This window comes from Epinephelus fuscoguttatus, linkage group LG2, assembly GCF_011397635.1.
Source record: "Epinephelus fuscoguttatus linkage group LG2, E.fuscoguttatus.final_Chr_v1".
Taxonomy (NCBI): Eukaryota; Metazoa; Chordata; class Actinopteri; order Perciformes; family Serranidae; genus Epinephelus; species Epinephelus fuscoguttatus.
The window spans coordinates 18,773,903-18,794,820 of NC_064753.1; positions in this window are offsets into that span (position 1 = coordinate 18,773,903).

Below are 20,918 nucleotides of genomic sequence, written 5' to 3' on the forward strand. Positions count from 1 at the left end.
CTCTAAAGAGAGTATTTACTGGCACTTGCTGTACTTTTTTCCTGATTTGTCAAGCAGCTCTGGTGAATGACCAGTCATGGCCACATAGTTGATTGGAGTGCTCTGCCTCCCTGAATACAGCGTTGAGCCTCTCTGACTTCCTCTGTTTGATGATAACCTCTCCAGTCTGTTTTTGCTTGAAGGCATCTCACCAAATATTAATTTGCAAACTTGCTGTCTCTCTCAGCTGGCTGCTATATTTGTTGTCTTCTGTGTTAACCTTGCGTTAATGGTGTCTCTAATCTGGTCTGCCTTGTGATTTTCACGTATTGTGCTCGGTGAGAATAATGCAGGCATTGTGTTTTGGTATTTAGACCAGACTTAACTTAATTTGCGGTGTTGAAAGATTGATTGATGATGATAGAATAGTGTCTGACATCACACATGATGATCCGATAACTTGATTAAGTAATGGTGTACAGAAAAATTGTCAAACTCAACAAAAAGCACTGGCACGTTCTCAACAATCCAGACTCGCACTGTGACGGATTTATGCCTCCACGTTTAACCGTACAGTTTTTTATTTCTTGGCCAGCTTGAGACGTACAGTGATGAATGAATTTCCCCAAGTTTAAATCGATAATGTGTTATTACACTGCTGCTGCTACTACACAATCTGTATGCTACCCAGGGGATCACAAGCCATTCGTCCGTGGATCATCAGCGACAGTGTTGAATGAGGTCCAGCAGAGCCAAACAGAAAGCACATCAGAAAATCCACAATACGCATAAAAAACCGAACCAGTCATCGTAACAGACGCTGAAAATCAGACAGTCTTGTAAATGAAGATACATGAAAATTAGCTCCTCTTTTTTCCTCACGCTCTTCTCTTTATCAGGATGTGGGAATATAGCTGTGGTAAAAGGTTTAGAATAGCTGATGATGGTGTCAGCACATTGCAGCGCTCGGCTGTGCTGCAGGCAGGGTTTAGAAAAAAAAAAAAAGAGAGGCTGATGTTTCTCGAAGCACAAAGGCCTAATGTGTAGGGCCTGTTGGTTACAGCCATGCTGAACGACCTCCAGAGTGTAATGCCACTTTGTTTGTATGCACTGTATGAGTGTAATGCATGTGCCAATCTGAACACCACAGTTCTCAGCCCCTCTGGGAAAATGAAGCCAGCATCATTAAATTGTTGATAAATATCACCAAAATGTAGCTTTGTGTTGTTACATGGTCTCACAGTTTACTCTATACGGCTTCATTAATAATAAATGCAACTTGCTGCTTTGCTGTTGCGTAACTGGCGACTGTTTGGATGAAGCTCTGGCATGTCTGAACTTTTTCCTAATAAAACTGTCCGCACATTATCTGACTGCAGGACCATGTGAACATATATGACTGTAAATTGGATTAGCTTTCAAAGCCAGAACAGTTTTTTCAACTGTTACTTTCACTTGTGATGAATCTAGTTGGTCTCTGTGTTGTATTATGTGCCCTGTGTTTAATGTGTGCTAAATGTAGACACCTCACTGCTGCTCAACCAACTGCCTCACTGGGAATAAAAAAAGTTAGTGGTTAATGAACTGATTGAATTAGAAGTGTTGAAGCTAAATTTGATAATTTGATCTAATCTAGACTCATCTCTGCTGATGACAAGTTCTCCTTTAACGCCTCATATTTTTACCTGATATCCCTCGCTAACGTCAGGGATACTTTGCTTAGTGGTTTGGCTCTTTAAGTGGCAGTGTGGGTCCACCAAATGCGTTCCATCTGTAATATCTCAGCGGCTATTGGATCAGTTTCCATGATGTTTGACATTCTTGGTCTTCAGAGGAAAAATCCTAAGAACTTTGGTTATTATCTGAATATCACTCTAGTGCTTCCAGTGGAAAAAAAGTTTCCATTTATTCCGTGAAACATCTAAGTATCTGTGGAATGGGTTTGCACAACATTTTGTAGTGGCATTCATGGTTGTCAAAGGATGACTCCTTCTGACTTTTCATCACTTTTCATCAAGCGCCACCATGACGTTGACATTTGTGGCTAGCTGAAATGTCTCAACAAGTATTGGATGGATTGCCATGATTTTTTCGTACATATATTCATGTATAAATTAATATCAACATGTCAAATTTTGATTGACTTTTTATGGCCAAATATGTCAAAAAGTAATGTAATCACTAGGGGTGTAAAGTACATGTATTTGTCTCACAACTCAACCCCCCTAACCAAGGTACAAGAGTGACTGTAGCCTCTTGTTCAGCAGCTAACATTATCATAAAGCACACAACCACAGCAGTGAGCAGTAACAGCTCGCGGACTGTGTAGCCAATACATCCAGAAAGACCAAAAGTTAAGTTAGTGATGGCTGTTTAGCTTGTGTTTAAATATGATTGTGGCAACAACTAACAACGATATTTATTATGGCTAGGCAGTACGAAGATAATATATCATTATCGAGATGTGAAACTATATATCATCTTAGATTTTGGATATCGTTAGCCTATATCGTACAAATGGTGTTTTTTCTGTTGTTTTAAAGGCTGCATTACAGAAAAGTGATGTAAATTTATTAGCTTATTACGAGACTTTTCTATATGTTTTAACACTTGCTGTAACCCGCTCAGCTGTTATATCCACATTATTGATGGTTATTGATCAAAAATCTCATTGTGTTAAAATTTTCTAGAAAAACTAAACAAAACTGTCATGTTCAATTTTGTCTCCCAGTCCTAGCAGTGACAAAGAGCTTTTGAGGAGATTCAAAATATAAAGATATGATATTGCCTAAAAATAGGCCTATTGATAGAATTTTCAGATATATATCGCATAGTCCTACTATTTATTCACATGTTTATAAGACTGAAAGAGCTCAGAAAGCTTGTTGGACGTAGCAACTAGCCGTTGACACACAGTGGGCAAAAGAAATGACACTGATCCTAAGTGCGCTAATGTCAACAGTGACGTTGTTGAGGAGACAGGATATGTTAAGGATGACTCCAGTGCGTCATCAAGTTATTAGGCCCACCCAAAAAGTCCTGGACACACAAAGGGTGAAAAATAGTTTACTGGTCTAACTCCACAGTGCAGACCTACACAGCTCTCAGTCCTAGCACATGTTTTCAGCAAGTATTTTCTCTCATGTATGATGTGTTGAGAAAGAAATTACTGATTTTGCTTTACCCAGAATTTAATGAGCCCATTTCAGCCCCCAAAAGCCCAAATTATAGTAGTTTTCATACTTTTAAATTTAAAAAAAATCAAGCTGATTTCTCTGGCATTTCTACTTTTTTGCTGTATCAAAAACACACCAAATTGTCACACTTCTGTATCTTATCATTTTTATTGAAGCAAATCTTAGATTTTGTGCACCCTAATAATTTCATCAGTGTCAACTGTACTATGTTTTTTGATGCTAATTAGCAAATGATAGCATGATAGAGGAAGATGCTGCACATAGTTGTGATCATGTTAAGATTTAGCTCAAAGCACGGTACTCAAAGAGCTGCCAGCACAGCTGTAGGCTCTTCGTCCTGTTATTTATATGCTTAAAATGAAGTTGTGTTCATTTTCTGTCAGAATCCAGACAACCGGCAAAATAGCTGTATCTGTCTGCTGCTGATAAATAAGTGAAGAATTGAAAAATACCACCATAAATTGACTCTTTTAGTACATAATATATGTGTGTGTACATATATATATATATATATATTTATAAATCTGGAGTCTGCCTCAGGGAGTGTATGCAGAAGGAGTTTTTAATAGACAACTCCAGTATGTAATGCTTATTAGGTGCGAGTCATGCCTGTCAGTTTTGGTCTCGCTGCTGGTTTGGCTAAATGCTGTCCATGCCAGCTTTTACTGTGTGAAGTTGTTACTAGTTGTCTGGTGAGTCGGTTTGTCAGTCAGTCCTCTAAATCCTGCCAAATTCTCTGTGTGAAAAAAGATTAGCTTTTGAACTTATTTTGCTGCAGTGTAACAGAACGTGATATCGTACAATCTGTTCATTATTTTATAACTGAAGTTATTTGTAGTTCAGAATTGGCATAGTCTCATGTATGAAGGCAACTGTTCGCTCCCCAACGTTTGCTCTTTTTGTAATCTCTTTTGCTCTGATTGCATCCTGGTGATTAGCCTCTGTATTGAGTCGTGATCAGACCATAATCATGGGAGCCGACAGTAACGGCACTGTGTGTATTAAGCCACCAGTCCAGTCACATAGGTAACCACATTGAGTGTTCAGCCTTTATTTCTCTGCAAGCCTCTGTTCACTTAGCTAACTACCACTTTCCTGCATATTGCAGAGCCGTGGCCTAGTTCATGCCCTCTTGAATGTAATTTTAGCTCTGTGTGTGTCTGAGTGCATGCATTGTGTGTATGCGTACGTGGACGCCTCTCTGTTTTGTCTCCTTCTCTTATCGTCTCTGTTTCCCGTCCTCCCGTTCCCTCTCTGTCCTTTCACACTGCTCCTGTGTCTGTCTCTGTCAGTGATGAGGCTTTTGTCATGACACTGTGCAGTGCCCTGGGTTGGTGATGCTGGGGTAGTTACTTCAGTAGTTTTACAGCTCATGATGTATTTTCAGCTGAGCTACACCTCTGCGGACGGACGCTGTTATTCTCAAGGGAGTAGGAGACGGTACAGCCATTTTACTGTACACTGTTGGCTTGATTGACACCTTGTGTTGCTCGGCCGTTACAGCCGATACTGGGTTAACACTGAGGCTGTGAATGGGTGAAAAGTAGCTGTATTGAAGAACTGGACAATGAAGTTGCTAAATTGAATATCTGTTGCAGATTAAAATGAGTATGGTGCTTTCTAGATTAAGTTTTGTAGAACATAAAGAATATTCAGAGAACAAAACGTATTTGAAAAAAAAAACACCTAATTACCAATGTGTACAAATAACAGTGTGACCATTACATAGAGCACTGAGAGTTTATTTTTACTCTGTAAAATGTCCCATTTAATGTGTATCACGGTGACAACAGAAGGAGAAAAAAACAGGATAGGGGTTGGAATAACCAGAAGATCCATGATACGATATAATCCCGATACTTAAGTCATGATTCAGTACTATTGTGTTTATTAATGTTTTGCGATATGTAGAATATTGCAATAAAATAAACTGCGATTTAATACCTTTCTTCAACTGTAAATTATGTCTCCAAAGTAAAACTTTGTCAACACCTGTTTTATCTAATATAATTAAGTTTTCAGTCTGTTCATCTCACTTCAGCCATTTTTTGCACCTGCAAAATGTATCTATTGGACTGAAAAAGCAACTGATTATATTATTCTAGTAGGCTACCTAAAGTTTAATTTGTATTTGTAATATTAATAATTTATATAATTAAAAAAACAATACTTGGCACTGTGACGATACAATTTTGCCACACAAAAATATCACGATACTATGCTGTATCAATTTCTTTCCCCCAAACAGGGCCAGTCTCAAAAATCCAGTATTGGTCAAGCTACAATAGATAGATTTATGGCTGTAGGGGTGGCAATCGATAAGATTTTATTGATGCCTTTGTCATTATCATTTCTGCTTATTGGTCCAATTCTTTATTGATTTCTTTATTATTCTTGATCAGTTTGCTATGTGCAAAACAGTAGGTCTATACAGGTTGAAAGGAGAGAGTATTTGTACAACACTGATTTTTATTTAGGTTTTCTTAGTCAAAGAAATAAGTCGCCAAGCCTGCCTGTGTGGCGCTAATGTTATAACATAGGATATTTACCCTCGGTAACGGATGTGCTGCTTAGTGGGGGAGCACTGCAGTGGTATTAGTGCGTAGAGTGTTAAATACATGGCATTCCTGAAGTTTAATCCCATGTTACATAGAAAGACTCTTCGGCATATTAGTGGTGTTTTCAGGTTTACTTGAAATCATTATTTCAGAGACATTACAAGCAGCACTGTTGTTGTCTTTCTTCATGAAATAAAGCCACACTTTGGTTCGTTTCTTCCTCTGCGCCGTGACTCTTTTTTGTTGCATGTTTCCAGTAGGGTGGACACATGGGTTAGACGTCATTGTTTTGCAATGTGCAACTGTTAGAAAAACATGCCAGCACTAATAAAAGTAATCGGTAGTATCGGACAGTTTGGAACTGCTTCTCAACTGGAATCATCTCTCGATTCCCTCTATGTCTGCTTTTAAGGTTTTATTACAGTTTATCATAATGTTTTATTAATTATTGTTAAAGATAATGTAATGGCCAAGCCATCAAATCCTAAATAAAAACAAGAAGTAAACAAAAATATTCTCCTCAGTAATGTCCTCACAGCTTGCCTCAGTGCGTACAGTCCTCTGACGGTGCTACCGGGTTCACTCTGTTACTCTGTGTGTGTGCAGGATGCTGAGAATCAGCTGTACATGTGATGAAGGAGCTTGCAGCACAAGAATGCAGTGCAATGCAAATAAATTCACACTGAATTGGCGTTTAATCCAAAAGATGCTGCAAGGTGTGGAATTGCTTAGAATCTGGGCTGATGTTGACAGATTAAATATCTCCATACAAACCCTGTATGGGAACAGGACACAGTGTCCATTTTAAGCTGCCAGTGTGCTTCATTTGAATGGCTCGTCGGATGGTCAGACAGCTTCGGAAACTGTGTGACCGTTTCTGTAATTTCTCGAAACCAACCATCCGACAAACATATCCACTTTATGCCCTGATTGGCCAGCTGTGCGGAAGTGGGAAGTGAGTCACAGTTTGAACCGCTCTCCCTAGCTCTCTTTTTTAAATTTTTCACACAATACAGACTTTTCACATGAACGACCAACTGTAACACTGTGGGTGTCTTATAGGAGAGACTGTCTGAAAATGTGTGTATTTATCCCTGTATTTAAACAAAACTGCGTCTCCTCTCTCTCTCTCTCTCTCTATGACAACTGACTTTTCACTCTGAACTTCCAGTGTAGACAACAACATTGTATGGACCCCTCCTTTTCTCATATAACTATGAAAAGGAGTTTTAAATCAACCTAAAATTGTGTAATGACAATATTGTTAGCAGCTGTACTTGAGTGTGTGCAGTGATAGATTTTGGGAGGATTGTAGAATTCAGGAAAAAGTACAAACTGGATCAGCATCATCACAAAAGACTTTGCAAATAGAATGTAATGAATTAACTACTTTGCTTGAAGTAGAGAGACTGTTAGCCATTAGTGTCATTTCAGATTGAATGGTTAAAGGGGACCTATTACGTTCATCTTCAGGTTCATAGTTGTCTTTTGGGTTTCTACTAGAACACGTTTACATGCTTTAATGTTCAAAAAAACGTTTTAGCGCCTGTCTCTTTAAGCCCCCCTCCCAAAAAAGCCCAGTCTGCTCTGATTGGTTAGCGTTTCCAGGTCTTCCACATCTGCCCTCTGGGTGGCTCTGAGTCTGCACCACCATTGCAAACGGGGACTGACTGTAACAGAAGCCCTTTTACACTGTCAGATTTTCCACGAATGTTGGGCCGAACTACCGGCCAACTGCGAGCATTTATACACACATTGGTGGAAAGGCGAGTTGATCCGAGGTGCCCAATTTTCCGCCTTGTCATATTGGCGGAACCCTTTAAGTTTAAACAGACCGAGGCGGCCTTCCACAATGGGAGGGGCTGTTGAAGACGGCGGTGGATAAACAGGAAACAGCTGATAGCAGGAAGCGAGCAGCTAGTCGCAAGACGCAAACCTGACAGACACTGTAAAGATGAGCAACTAGGGAGACAAAGAATTGCGCGCCCTCCATGCCCTTGTAAACGAAGAGGCCATTAACCATCAGGTGACGGGGACGGTGAAGAACGGGCCGACTTATGAGAGGATCGCCGTCTGACTACTGCCGCCTGACTAGCTGCAGTTTCCCTCCCACGTCACTGTTTACGTCACGTGCTGAGCAGCACTGCCAATGCTGAAAAAAGACTGATTGGGCTTTCCTGCAAATTTGCACAATTCCTATCTAAAAAGGGCTAGAGTGTAGCAGTACTTTCTATTGTTAAAGAAAATCACCCAATAAAAGCTTCTTAACACAATTGGACATGTTCCAGCAGGAATATGATCTGAAATCGGGGGGAAATGAACAACATCAACCACCAAGATTACATGTTTCCCTGACGTTAGCATGTAGCCAAATGTAGCAGGGAAGGTCATGTAAACACTTGCAGTAGTGTCCCTGAAGCAGCTGACCAAAGAAATCTGTCAGGATCTGATGTCATCATGTAGCCAATGTGGAAGAAAACATTTGAAGTGTTGAGAACAGTCTGAGGTTTTTGATCACAGTGATTACTTTTACATTAGTTTACCTCATTATTTTAAACTTTGGCCACATTAGATAAAATTGTAGTATTGTAATATTATATACGTAAGACAGAAAATAAGGAAAAGCATAATAGTTTCCTTTTTAAGACCTTTAAACTCATTTTTTTCAGTGTTGCATCATGGGATTATTTGGCCTCATGCAAATGAAGTGCATTTGTTTCCATTATCTATATTTATTTCCTTTCTGTTCCCTTTTCTAACCAATGGGTGCTTGTCTGCTAGGAATTTTTAGCCTTTGTGGCAGCTGTCTGTTCTATTTCTACAGGCTGTACCTGAAACCCTTAAACAGATAAACATGATGACGAGTGCAGTAATCTTCCTCTGTATTCAAGCATACATAGAAGAAAAAGACTTAAGAGTACATCATTCAATTTCCATTTCCAGCAAGCCACTGTAAAGGTTAAAAGGTTAAATGTTCAACAGGGAAACTTTAAATCTCCATTTCAGCAAATGTCTACCCTGCTGAAGTGTCCTTGAGCAAGACGCTAGGTCTTCATCTTGTCTGTGGGGGCGCTGTTGTGTAGCTGATCTCAAACTGGTGGAGAAGTGTGAAGAGAATTTCCCTCAAGGGATCAATATTATATACCAGAACATTAATCCTGTTGTTTAAATTCACTTTTTCATGGTGCAGAGATCCTGATCATCACACCAAATGTGCATTTAACCAGATCTGTGAGGAAAAAAATGGTTAGGAAAGAACAGCAGTGAAGGAGTGGTAGGGATATACTGGAAGAGAAAAGATAAGAAGGAAGTGATGAAAAGGGGGGGTGTGGAGAGAAAAAGGGGAGGGGGTGTATCCATGGAAACATGGGGAAAGAGTGATGGGCGAGAGGAGGAGAAAGGAGTGATGTAGTTTGAAACTGTTACAAAGCACCGGAACAAAATGGTAGGCCCACAGCAGCATTTAACAGAGCAGCCGAGCAGACGTTTATTGAGACTTTAAATTGTGTCTTCTCTCATAATTCCACTCAGAGTCATTTTGTTTGAGAGCTCCATGCCTGGACATTTTATTTTGCTATTCTAAGTGAATTGGGAACATGAGGGTGAAACATGGTCGCGATGAAATGAAATCTGGGACAGATATTTCAATGTTTAGTTTGGATTGATGTCCTTGCAAACATTAAACAAAACCAGACTCATCTCGCTGATCCTCATATCTACAGGAAGATAATGTAAAAAATTCAACAGTGTAAATGTGTATTTCATAAGTCGGGTAGCTGTTTTTCCACACACATTTAAGGAGAGCAAAGACAACATGTTACCAGGAACAGCTTACACACTATGTGTTTGGGAATTCAGGACTTAATTCCCGAAGGACGGCTCTTCATACATATATTATACTATATACTCGCCTCAAGCTCTGCAAATAGGCTACCTTAAATCTGCCATTTACATCTGCTCTAAGCTTTGATGGCATATTCATAGATGGCAGTTTAATATGGATATTAGATCAAAACTTGAACTCAAGGAATTAAACCTAACTGCGTTATATGTTGTTCTTTATTGCCCCATCATAACAAAAAATAAAATGTATGAAGAAGTGGCACAAGTAAGCGAGCACTTCATACTCTCTGCCCTGGTACTTTGGACTTCATTGTTTTTCCTTAATCCCGGGAATCTCAAGAAATAAGTGAGAAGCTTATGGGTCACTGAACCACAGTTCGACCCGTGGCCAGTGGTGCTCGACCTCGGTGCTCACTGCTTCGATTCCGCAGTTTGAAATGGCTGTTTATGGGCCAGAGCTGCTGTTGGTGTTGGCTGCATGTTTGTCTCGGGAGGAAGCTTCTTCCCTTCACAGTGCTGATTAGTGTCAGATCCAGCATGCTGTTATTTTCATTCTTTGTTGGTAGGGATGTGTCGATTGTGAAATTCTGAGCCGATAACCAATGTTTGAAATTACAGTTTGGCTGATAGCTGATACCAGTGTTTTTTTGATGATGTTCATATTGTTTTTGTTGTTATTTATTCCTCGTTTTGTGCCAGAGAAACAACAAAATCTTCATTATTAATCATCATTTAACCCTTTATTACACTACCTTTGAGTGAGCACAAATTCAGTCATACAAATTTATGAAACAACCTTGAAACTCTTTGGGAAAAAAAAATCACAGCTTCAAAAGCCTTTTAAATATATAATGTATATAAATCCCTCTTTGATATCTGTTTTAAATTGCTGTGAAAAGATCAAAAAGTGTGTCCTTCAAACACCTGCATTTATTCAAGTTTCTCCCCAGAAACACATCACATTTGAACACATAGGAGTGTTATAATTTACCTTCACCCAGTACTCATTTTCCAGAACGAGAGCTTGAACACATCGTAATGCAGCCTCCGTCAGCTGTAAGCTCTAGCTGCGAACAGCTAAGGTTAACTAGGTCTTCTCCTGATGATGTCAACATGGATTTGTTATTCACAATGTAGCGCTATCAGAAGAAACAACAGGGTGTGTCCTCGTGTCGATAGTGAGTTTACTTTGTCCTTTTTTCCCGACGATGTCCCAGGGAGGATCTGTGTTCAACCCAAACACATTTTTTATGGTCCCCAGGATGATTGAATGCCCTTGGTTTTGAGACCTCCTTTTTAGCCTGCAAAATTGACGTAACATAATGGAAAAACATCGGCAACTGCCATTGGTGAATGTCATCATATTTGCAGATAGGCCGATTACAGTCAGCAAGGCAAATATCGACCGATACCAATGTATGGCTGATATGTCAGCTGATAGGTTTGAAGTACTGTGTTTGACTCTCAGATATTTGTTAGTTGTCATTTTTAGGGCTTCAGGATCAAAATATTTACAGAGGTAAATATGTTTTTGGACCAGTGGTCATTAATTTTAAAGGAGTACTGGGAGACAGGGAGCAACGTTTGGGAGTGATGTAAAGAAAAATGTCTCCAGAACAGCCTCAGTGTTTGTTGGGCACGCTGGAACAAAATCTTCCATGGGTTTAGGTTTGAGATCTGTTGCCAGATATATAAAACTGTGTAGATTCACCACTAAATCTGTGTGTACGCACAGAGACAAATATGTGCATACTGATTTATATTCTCAGATTTATAAAACCTGATCCTGTTTTACAAATCTCAATCTCTGTGGAACCTGGCAAACATGCATGTGCCTCATTTCCACTCCTGCAGTTCACCATAAATGTAGAAACGCCCTTAAACATCTGTTTGAATATCGATACTTCCTGCTTCACCACTCATCAGACCTGTCGGTGATAAGAACAGCAAAGAAAAAAATTAAATTTCACTGACGCATCACTAAGATTCTCCAGTGGTGCCAGAGCGGCTGTCATTACGCACAACTGTGGCAATTTGCAGCATCCATACTACTAATTCGTTAAGTTTCTACAAACCAACATCGCAGTAAAATCTCAATTATAAATATTATTAAACTTCAGAAGGATGATCAATGATTCATTCATATGATGCTCATGTTGAAACTGTGCACCACAGTTCAGGGTCAAATTAAATGATCATTGACAGGGAGTAAGGGAGTAAGTAATTTAAAATGAAGTTTAGAAATGCGCCTTTGGGTGACATTTTACAAAACGCTGTGCAGCCTGCAAAAATAATAACATGATCAGTGAAATTAGCAAACAACCAGAAAACAGTGTTTAATTATAAGGTTACATCTCTCACTTAATATTTATTACATTCATATTACCTGCAGCTATCTCAGCTAAAACCATGAGTATGCCTGGTTTGAAGAATGCGTAAGGTGCGCACATTCATATCTGACCCCTGATGTATAGTAAGGCTATAGCATGATATGATTCACATCATTTTCATCCTCATCAAACCATTCAGTGACCCGTGGAGTCCTGTATGGATCCATTTGCATTTGTTTTAGTCCGCTAATTTATTCAGGTTTTCCTTTAACTTATCTCTGGTCTGTGTGAACTTTATTATCAGAGTTCAGCTATTTATGAATTCTCATTTCAACCCAGTATAATGTGAGTGTGTCAAAGTGCAGAACTCTGAATTCTCTCATGCCCCATAACTATTAATGGTGGTGAGCACTGGAGTCCAATATTTACAAGTATTTACTAATACTATAAATAGAGCATGAGTGTACTGTAGCTACATCTCTGCAGCAACCACCTCTATATTAATCTGCATTATTATGACTATTAACAAAGCTCATAGGTACGTAAGCAGAGTTTTCATGAGTTTTCATGCTGTTTTTGTACGTGTACTTTGTGTGAAACCTTTCACATGTAAGCACAATGGCAAAACGGACAAGTTCATTATTACTTCCTGTTGTTGGTAGATACTTACTGAGAGCTGACACAAAACAGTCTAAGACTTAAATTGTGATATTTGCAGCAAACTTCAAAATGATTGCAGCTGTACTATTAAAAAAACAAGCTCCCACATCCATCTTTGTGTGTCTGCTGCGACTGTTGTTCAGAAGTTGGTCCTGTTTATGGTCACACTCCACCCATGTATCATCTCTGAAGACAGACTGCCTGTCCATAGCTGCCAACACCCAAGACCACTGCCTAGGAATAACAAGAAAAATCTTCAGAGCCACTTGGAGCACTTCCCATTTTCACACTTAATGCAAACCTGAACCATCACTGTAAAAACCTGCTTGCGAGCTGTGGTCAAGGTGAGCAAGATAAGCTTTGGCTGTTACCACGCCACCACATTGTAATGGAAAAAGCAGTGGAACTGTGCCAGCGTGGCTCGCCTGCTCGTCGTGGCACTTCATGGGATGGCTCGGTGTGACTGCCCACCCGCCTATAACTGAGAAACCCTAAAAGATTGTCACTTTTAGGAAGCAGCACCTAATCTACCATCTGTATTGACTCCACTTTTACGTCTGGAACCTCCGATCTATGATGGGCTTGAGACGTGCCCTTGTTGAGGACTTGGCTCAGATTAGTCTGATCCCGTTTGATTCGGCGGTGGGAACCTCTGGCGACCTCCTTTGCTGACGTCGACCCCAGCGCAATCTACCATCAGTAATAATAATAATAATAATTTTGAGGTGTGATTACACGAGGCAATGAGCACTCACAAAATCAGGCATTCTTTATTTTTATAATGGCAGCTTAACATTGATCACAGCACCAGCTAGACCGGCAAATTTAGACCTCAGCATGGTTACCTGTCGAGTCAAGTACCCCGATGAGTAACCACTGGCGAGTTATGTTGGTGCTTTACTACTTTCTTTGTGGTTAAGTGCAGCTTTTAACACAAGACATGATGTTTGGCCAGTCTGTCTTTATTGGTACTAGTTTTTCGAGGTCAGCTGTGTCACAACCTTCTCACCTTTCAGTGGTTACTTCAGAAGTTGGTAAGCAGTCCTCCTACAAGTTTCGTTGCTGTTGGGCTCTCTGCCTCGTTTAAATAACTGTCAAAAGTTTCTCAACACATATTATTTGAATTGAATTACGTTGTTTCTCGTGCTTTAGCATACAGAGAATAATCCAAAAATATTCCTGGCCCTGAGAAGTCAGCTCTTCTTCTGTATTCTGCTGCACTTCCTTTTGACCTGCTAAGGCTTAAAATGATTAAATGTGTCATACTGTATATCCCTACTCTAATGTTACCCGTCCTCTTTCCAAGTGTATAAATATCACCTGGATTTCAAATATGGACACATACTTCACTTAATCAGCCAATCTTTCCAAGGGGCACCTTTTTCACTCATGTAGTGCTATGTTAATGATCTGAACTGATGCACCGATTCACCTTATTCTGTACCGATTCCAACGCCTCATCTCAGGTTATGTGCTTATCTCGAGTGCTGATCCAGTGCCAGTGTTCCCTTTTTACATCATTTCCTTTGTGCTAACAGTGCTGCTATTACTCAATCAGTGTAACTAATAGAGGAAACCCTGAATTACAGTTAATGACAAAGAAACTCTGTCCTCCACTTTCTGAGGATATCATTTTCTCTGATGTCTGTTTCGAGTAAACATCCATAAATCCGTTTAGAAATCACAGAACAGAGATGCTCCTTGTATCTCTAGAACTTCATTGAGAATCATGATGTTTCTAAATTTTCCTCAGCATCAACATAACTCAGTGATGGTTGGATGATGGCTGACGTTGTAGGCCACAGCGCAATTTGAAAACGCTTTGAAAACCTCCACAGTAAAACTGCATTGATTAGGTAATAGATTAGTTGTCAACTATTCATTTAAACGCCAACTAATTTGATAATTGACTAATCGATTAGGCACAAAAAGGTAAAACTTATCTGATTCCAGCTTCTTAAAGGAGAAAACCACTTAAATTGAACATTCCAATGTGTTATTTCCATGGCCAAGGATGTTTAATCAGTGTTTTTGAACATCAGCCGCTCTCCCTCAAAGCCACAAACCAGAGAAATAAGTCTCAAACAAGTGATGTCATCAAGTATAAAATCTGGAGCTGCTCCATTTAAACCCAAACAAGCTTTATATTATTGTAGTGTCTCTGTTCTGAAACAGAAAATGTATTCATATACTCAGAACATTGTCCTGGGTTCTCACATACCCCTTTTCCACCAACATGGAACAAGTTCTGTTCTGGTTCCTGCACCTAATTTTGAACTGTTTAGAGCATTTCGACCAAAAATAAACTTGTTCGGAATCTGAAAAGTTAGTTCCCAGTTAGAACCAAAAAATAGCAGTTTTTCCTTAACCTTAGGTGCGATCTGTAAAGGCATCAATGGCTGTGTCATATTCTACGGGTCGGAAAGAGGATGGAGGACGCAAAAACAGAGATGTTAAATGAAAAGTAATCGGAAAAGAAGAGCGTGCAGTGGTCTCATTAATAGTTGGTTCATGCTTGTTTTTAAATTTAAAAAAATATGTGAAATAGCAGAACAAAATCTGCTGGTAATCAGTGTGATCCGCCATCTTGCTTCTACTATTTACTTCTGTTGTGCGTTACGCAAGGCCCTTTGTTGATGATGCATCCTTCATTACAGTGGTTCTGATCAAAACTGGTGGAAATGGGCGGGTTCATTGATAGCACCAAGGTTCAAGAACCAGAGCAGATTTGATGGCAAAGGGGGTATCAGTGTCACCTATAACAACTCTCCTTATTCCCTGTTGATGGAGCAGCTCCAGACTCCAGACTCCAGACTTTACACCTGATGACAAGTTTTTAGATTTGGGAGAGTTGTTCATGTTTACTAATATTTGTGAACTTTTCTTAGACTGTAAAGAAAAACATGTACGAATTTTGAAAATGGGCATTGTTCCCTTTTAAACGTGAATATTTTCTTTGCTCCTCTATGAGAGTAAACTGAACATCTTTGGATTGTGGACAGAACAATACATTTGAGGACGTCATCTTGGACATTTTTCACCATTTTCGAAAACAACTAATTGATTAATCAAGATAATTATCTACAGATAAACAGAAAATGAAAATAATCGCTACTTGCAGCCCTATTCTGCCATACAGGATACCAATGTACTGTGTGTGTGATAAGATAAAATCTGCCAATATTTCAATTGTACATCAGTTAAGCATCAGATCAGTTAAGAAGAATAAAATAGTGCCTTTAGGAAGGCCTCGCTCCCCATCTGTGACTTCATCACAATACACCTGAATGGAGCTGTGTTCACCCTACAGTGATTAACATGGGTGATTACAGCTGATGCTGGTTTATTAGAATGTTACTCTGTGTGTGTGTGTGTGTGTGTGTGTGTGTGTGTGTGTGTGTGTTAGTTACAGAGCCAGGCCTTGCAAAAACCAACAATCCCATTCTTCTTTTTCTCCTCCTTTGCTGCAGCCATGTTTTTGAAACCACAAAATAAAGCGAGATAGGTTCTGTGCTCTCTTTCTCCCCTCCTCGCTCACTCCCTATTTTTTTGCTCCCTCTTTCTGTTTTTCCTCTCTCCAGCTCTCTTCCCCTCCCCCTCTCTCTGTTCCTCTTTCCTCCTCTCTCTCCCTCTTTCATTCTCCCTCCCTCCCTCCCTCCCTCCTCTTTCTCTCTCTCCTTTTTTTCCTCTCTTGCTCTCGGTTTCCATCACGCTTTACCCCTCCCTCTCCTCTCCCTCTCTCTTTCTTTCTCTCTTCCTCTCTCACGTTGCACGCTGCCCCTCCCTCCCTCTCTCTGTCTTGCTCTCACGTTGCTCCCTGCCCCATCTCTCCCTCTTTTTTTTCTGTCTGTCTCTCTCCTTCTCTTGCTTCTCTTGCTCTCCCTCTACATCCTCCCCTCCCCCACCGCTGCCTCTCATTTTCTCTCTCTCTCTCTCCTCTCCTCTCTCACTCCACCATTTCACTCACTCACTCCCTCACTTGCTCACTCACTCCCCCTCCCGTCCCTGTTCTCTTTATCTCCTCCCCTCCCTCCCCCTTCAATCCCTCTTTCATTCCATGCAATCATCTCTTCTCTCTCTCTCCCTCTCTCTCTGCTTCCTCTATTACGCCCCCATTTTGTCCTCTGCCGTTTCCCTTTCTCTCTCTTTCCTCCATGTTCTCTCTATCCTGTTGTTTACCACATTCCCCCATGACATTTATGATACAAACTTTATTAAAAAAAACTGTTTTCTATCACAGGAAAAACAAACACCTCAGCACCAGAAACAGTTAAAATCCTACAATAAAAGCTGCATCTTGACTATAAGCTTCTTCCTCCTCTCTCCTCAATGCATATTTGTTTCCTATTTAACCTGTCCATCTGTGGTGCTCTTTACCGGCTGTTGTTATTCACATTAACCCAAATATAACCCCCTGCCTCCCATAACAATTGGCGACAAATCTAGCCGTTCACCCCAACATGGTAGTTGCTTCTGTTTGTCTGTGTTCAACAAGTGGCTAACTGGCCGGCCTGCAAAAGAACCACAAATGATGGTCATCGTTCTCACAGGAATGTAAACTAGGTGAGCCAGGTGACAGCCTCACCTCTCAGGTTCACAGATAGGATGGCCTCATAAATTGAGCTGCTCCTTCTGCACAGCTGGAGGCTGCAACCAGGGAAAGTTTGCTGAGGTTTTGAAATGCAAGTGTTGCTGCTCAGGCTGGATATGATTTTAAATAATTTCGATACAATACAGTTGCAAAGTGAGAGGAGATCCCATTCATGTTTCCTAAAGACAGTGTCGTCTTGTTCATTGATAAAATGTTGAAGGAATGAGCTTGTGTATATAAAAACATGGGCTGAGAAGAACTATGGCTCCCAAGGTGCAAATTTGCGAGGAACGTCCAACAACCGTTGATGTGAGAAAACTGATTTTATGGTCTACCATTCAAATTAGTTCACTTTTTATTTCTTTGACACTTTTGGCTGAATTCAGTGACTGCAGCGGCACTTTTGATGTATAACTACAACAATTATTTTTGTTATCTCACCTCTGACAGCTTCCTCTCCATAGCAATGATGGTGGAGGTTCATGGTTATTGTATTTTAATCTATCTGCCATGCAAAATGACAGGAAAAAATATGGATTCTCAGAAATGAAGTTGATCTAAATTTATTTTGTGGTCAGAACATAAATCTGTATAATCTGTCAGAGCCCCCATGTGGTTGATATTTACGACACTTTGGGAAATTTCAACATGTTTTTCTACAGAACTCTTTTTTCATGTATCAAAAGAAGCCAAAGTTTTTCATTGTCAAGTGTTGTATAAACTTAAGCAGCTCTACAAGAGCTTTGCCAAAATTAATTAGTCAGTAAATTGAATTAAAAATAAATGATAGTGAAAAAGTCAAAATTAGACACTGTGAGTACACATATGAGCAGACACTGGCTGCCAATTTTTCCGTGGTTTCCAATACATTTCACTCAGTGCCAAAATATGTAGAGGATTGATACCCAGCTCCACTTCCTGCCCTTGCTGTTTGAGTGGTACTGTTTGCAAATTAGGGCTGCAACTAACGATTATTATAAGTAAATCTTTAGAAATGAGCCCAGAAGTGAACAATTTAAAAAGCTCAAAACTGTACAATGATGTAAAAGTAAAGAAAGGCAGCAAATCTTCACACTGAGAACCAGTGAATGATTGATTGATTAACAGATAACTAATTGATTGTTTTTGTTTATTTGACTGATAAATTCAATCATTTCAGCACTCTGAGTCATATATACCCAAATGTCGCCACTGCCAGACGCCTTATGACTTCGAATTAGAAGTTCTGGATGCACTCTCAGAGACCAGGAATGTGGCGCTAACATGGCTGCCTGCAAAGACGACTGCGGCCAAACAGTCTTTCAGCCAGCTCTGTCCAGACCATGTCAAGCTCCGTTCCAAACTCTGTGTCCTTTTCATCCGGATATATTCAGAGCGAGTCTGGACACAGCTGAGACAGACAGCAGTTTACACCAGGCATCAGAATGTATCTTGAGTAGCCACATTTGGTCAGATTCCACTTCGCTCTCCCATTTGATTTTATCAGTGGGAAACTGTGACTGCTGCTACACAGGAAAAATACGCACACTTTGCTCTTGACCATACAGCTTTGAAAGAGGTTTGCTTGTGGGTGCTTTGCATCAGATGCAGACATTGCAAGTTTGCAAGCTTTTGGCATGTGCACATCTATCTTTTGGCTGCACTGCGGTGCATTGAGACATGCAGGTACCCGTACCTATCTGTACCATATGTTGTTGTGTAATTAGGTCCCATATTGTCTTTTATTTCTTTTGGGTGAAATCTTGCTATTTTCCAAAGCAGTCTTCTCTTGATCAGATTGCATTTTTAAAATCCTGAGTTTTTGAGAAGGACTCAAGAGAGCAGGAGTTCTTCTAGTAGAGAAATGTTACTCACACACCCCTTGGCATGTTGCGTAGCTGCACTGGAGAATGGTCTGTTTATGGAAAAATGTATTTCTCTTATCTCGGGCTACCATCAGTTTCAAGAATATTAGAGCTTTTTGCAACAGGAAAGCAAAAGTTTTTAGATAATTTATGATAAAGGAAGTTGCAGTTTTGATCGAGAGTTTAAAGCTGAACAATGCAAAAGAGACCGGTTACAAGAGCAGCGTGAGAAAAGTTTCATCTACAGTTTTTCCTTACTTTTCCTTAATGTGCATGTCTCAACCCATAACATTGTAAAATTAAGCCTAACTTTAATTTGCAGATGATATCCAGTGGAAAGATCTTGTGTTGTTTTGTGCTTGACTGGGTCTTGATTGACAGGAGGTGGGTTGTGGCATAAACACAGAGAACGCTAACTATTTGTGGAAAGTTTTATTTTGTAGATGAAAACATGGGAATCAGTGAGGCTAGAAGTAGAGGCAAGACACCCCCACTCGTCACGTCTCAGCTCCTGCAGTATTTCTGAATGTCAACTCCCATATGAAACACAGAGAGATAAGATACCTTTTTAAAACAATTATTGGCCTTCTGATAAAGCTTTGACACAACATCAGAATCAGCTGGTCGTCCACACTGAGAAATTGGGAAAATAACAAGAAGCAGTTGTTATGACAATTTTAATAAGAGATCATTATAAGTATATGTGCAGATGTGGGGTCAGAAAAAGTGATTTTATTAGACAGGCTTGGAACCAAATCCACAAATTACCCCTGAACTTTAGTGCTGCAAAACAGCCACAAATCAGTTGCCAAGAAAATTTTCCCAGCATTATTATGCAGACATTATGTTAGAAAACACTTTTGGCAAAAGAAACAGAAATACTGGTAATGCTGAATGGTTTGTGAGTTGTTAAGAACATTTGCTGTTTAAAGCAAATGTTCTTAAAGCTGATTAAAAATTAAGTTTATAAAATGTCCAAAAATTATGAAAAATATCTGTCATTTTTCCAAGAGCTCAAGGTCTAAGAATCGAGCAATCACTTCTTATCTAGCAAACCTAATGAATGTTCTGTAGTCAGTGAATGAAGTGTGTAGTTGGTACAGTTTTCTTTTTTCTTGATTTCAGCCAGTAGTCAAATGACATTCTCAGGATTTACTTAGTAGTCCTTGGTCATCGTGAATTAATGCTTTCAAGAGTAGAAATTCCCCCCATCTCTTTCAGATTTTGATTTGATCCTTTTGATCAGATCCTTGGTTTCTTAAAGTGATCAGTTGCGTCCTTTTAGTTGTTGAACATTTAGGAGTTCTTTTTAAGACCCCTGCACAAGGGTGAGCGATATATTGAATATACTTCATGTATTGTGGCTTGTTCCACTTGCAATGTATAAAGTAACAACATTGCAAACATCGAGTATAAATGGTCATGTTTTTTTTTTTAACCCACTGACAGGGAACTCGCTTCAAAGTTTCTCTTGCTCTCTCCTGGGGCTCTCTCACAGACACACACACTAAAAGAAAGACTCATAAACATGATCCGTCACACACACTATTCCGACCTAACAGATCACTTTCTTCTGAGTGATAGCCAGCAAGGTGTGTTTCTCATCTGCAGGGCTCCAGAACTCTACTATGGGTCCATGTCATTGGTTCGACAGCCCATTGGTTCAACATCCCATTAGTCCGACTGTCCGCGGTGCTGAACGGCTCGCGGCGGGCATATGGTGCGCCGCGACCGGCTTGAAGCGGAGCAGGCTCTTGGCTTATGAGTTTGTCACTTTCTTTTTCATTTTAACCCACACCATGATCTTTTTCTGACCCTAACCAAGTGGTTTTTGTGCCTAAACCTAACCAGACCTTAACCACAGGGCATCATGATGATTTGGGAACGGACTTAGGAACAATGAGTTTAATATGGTC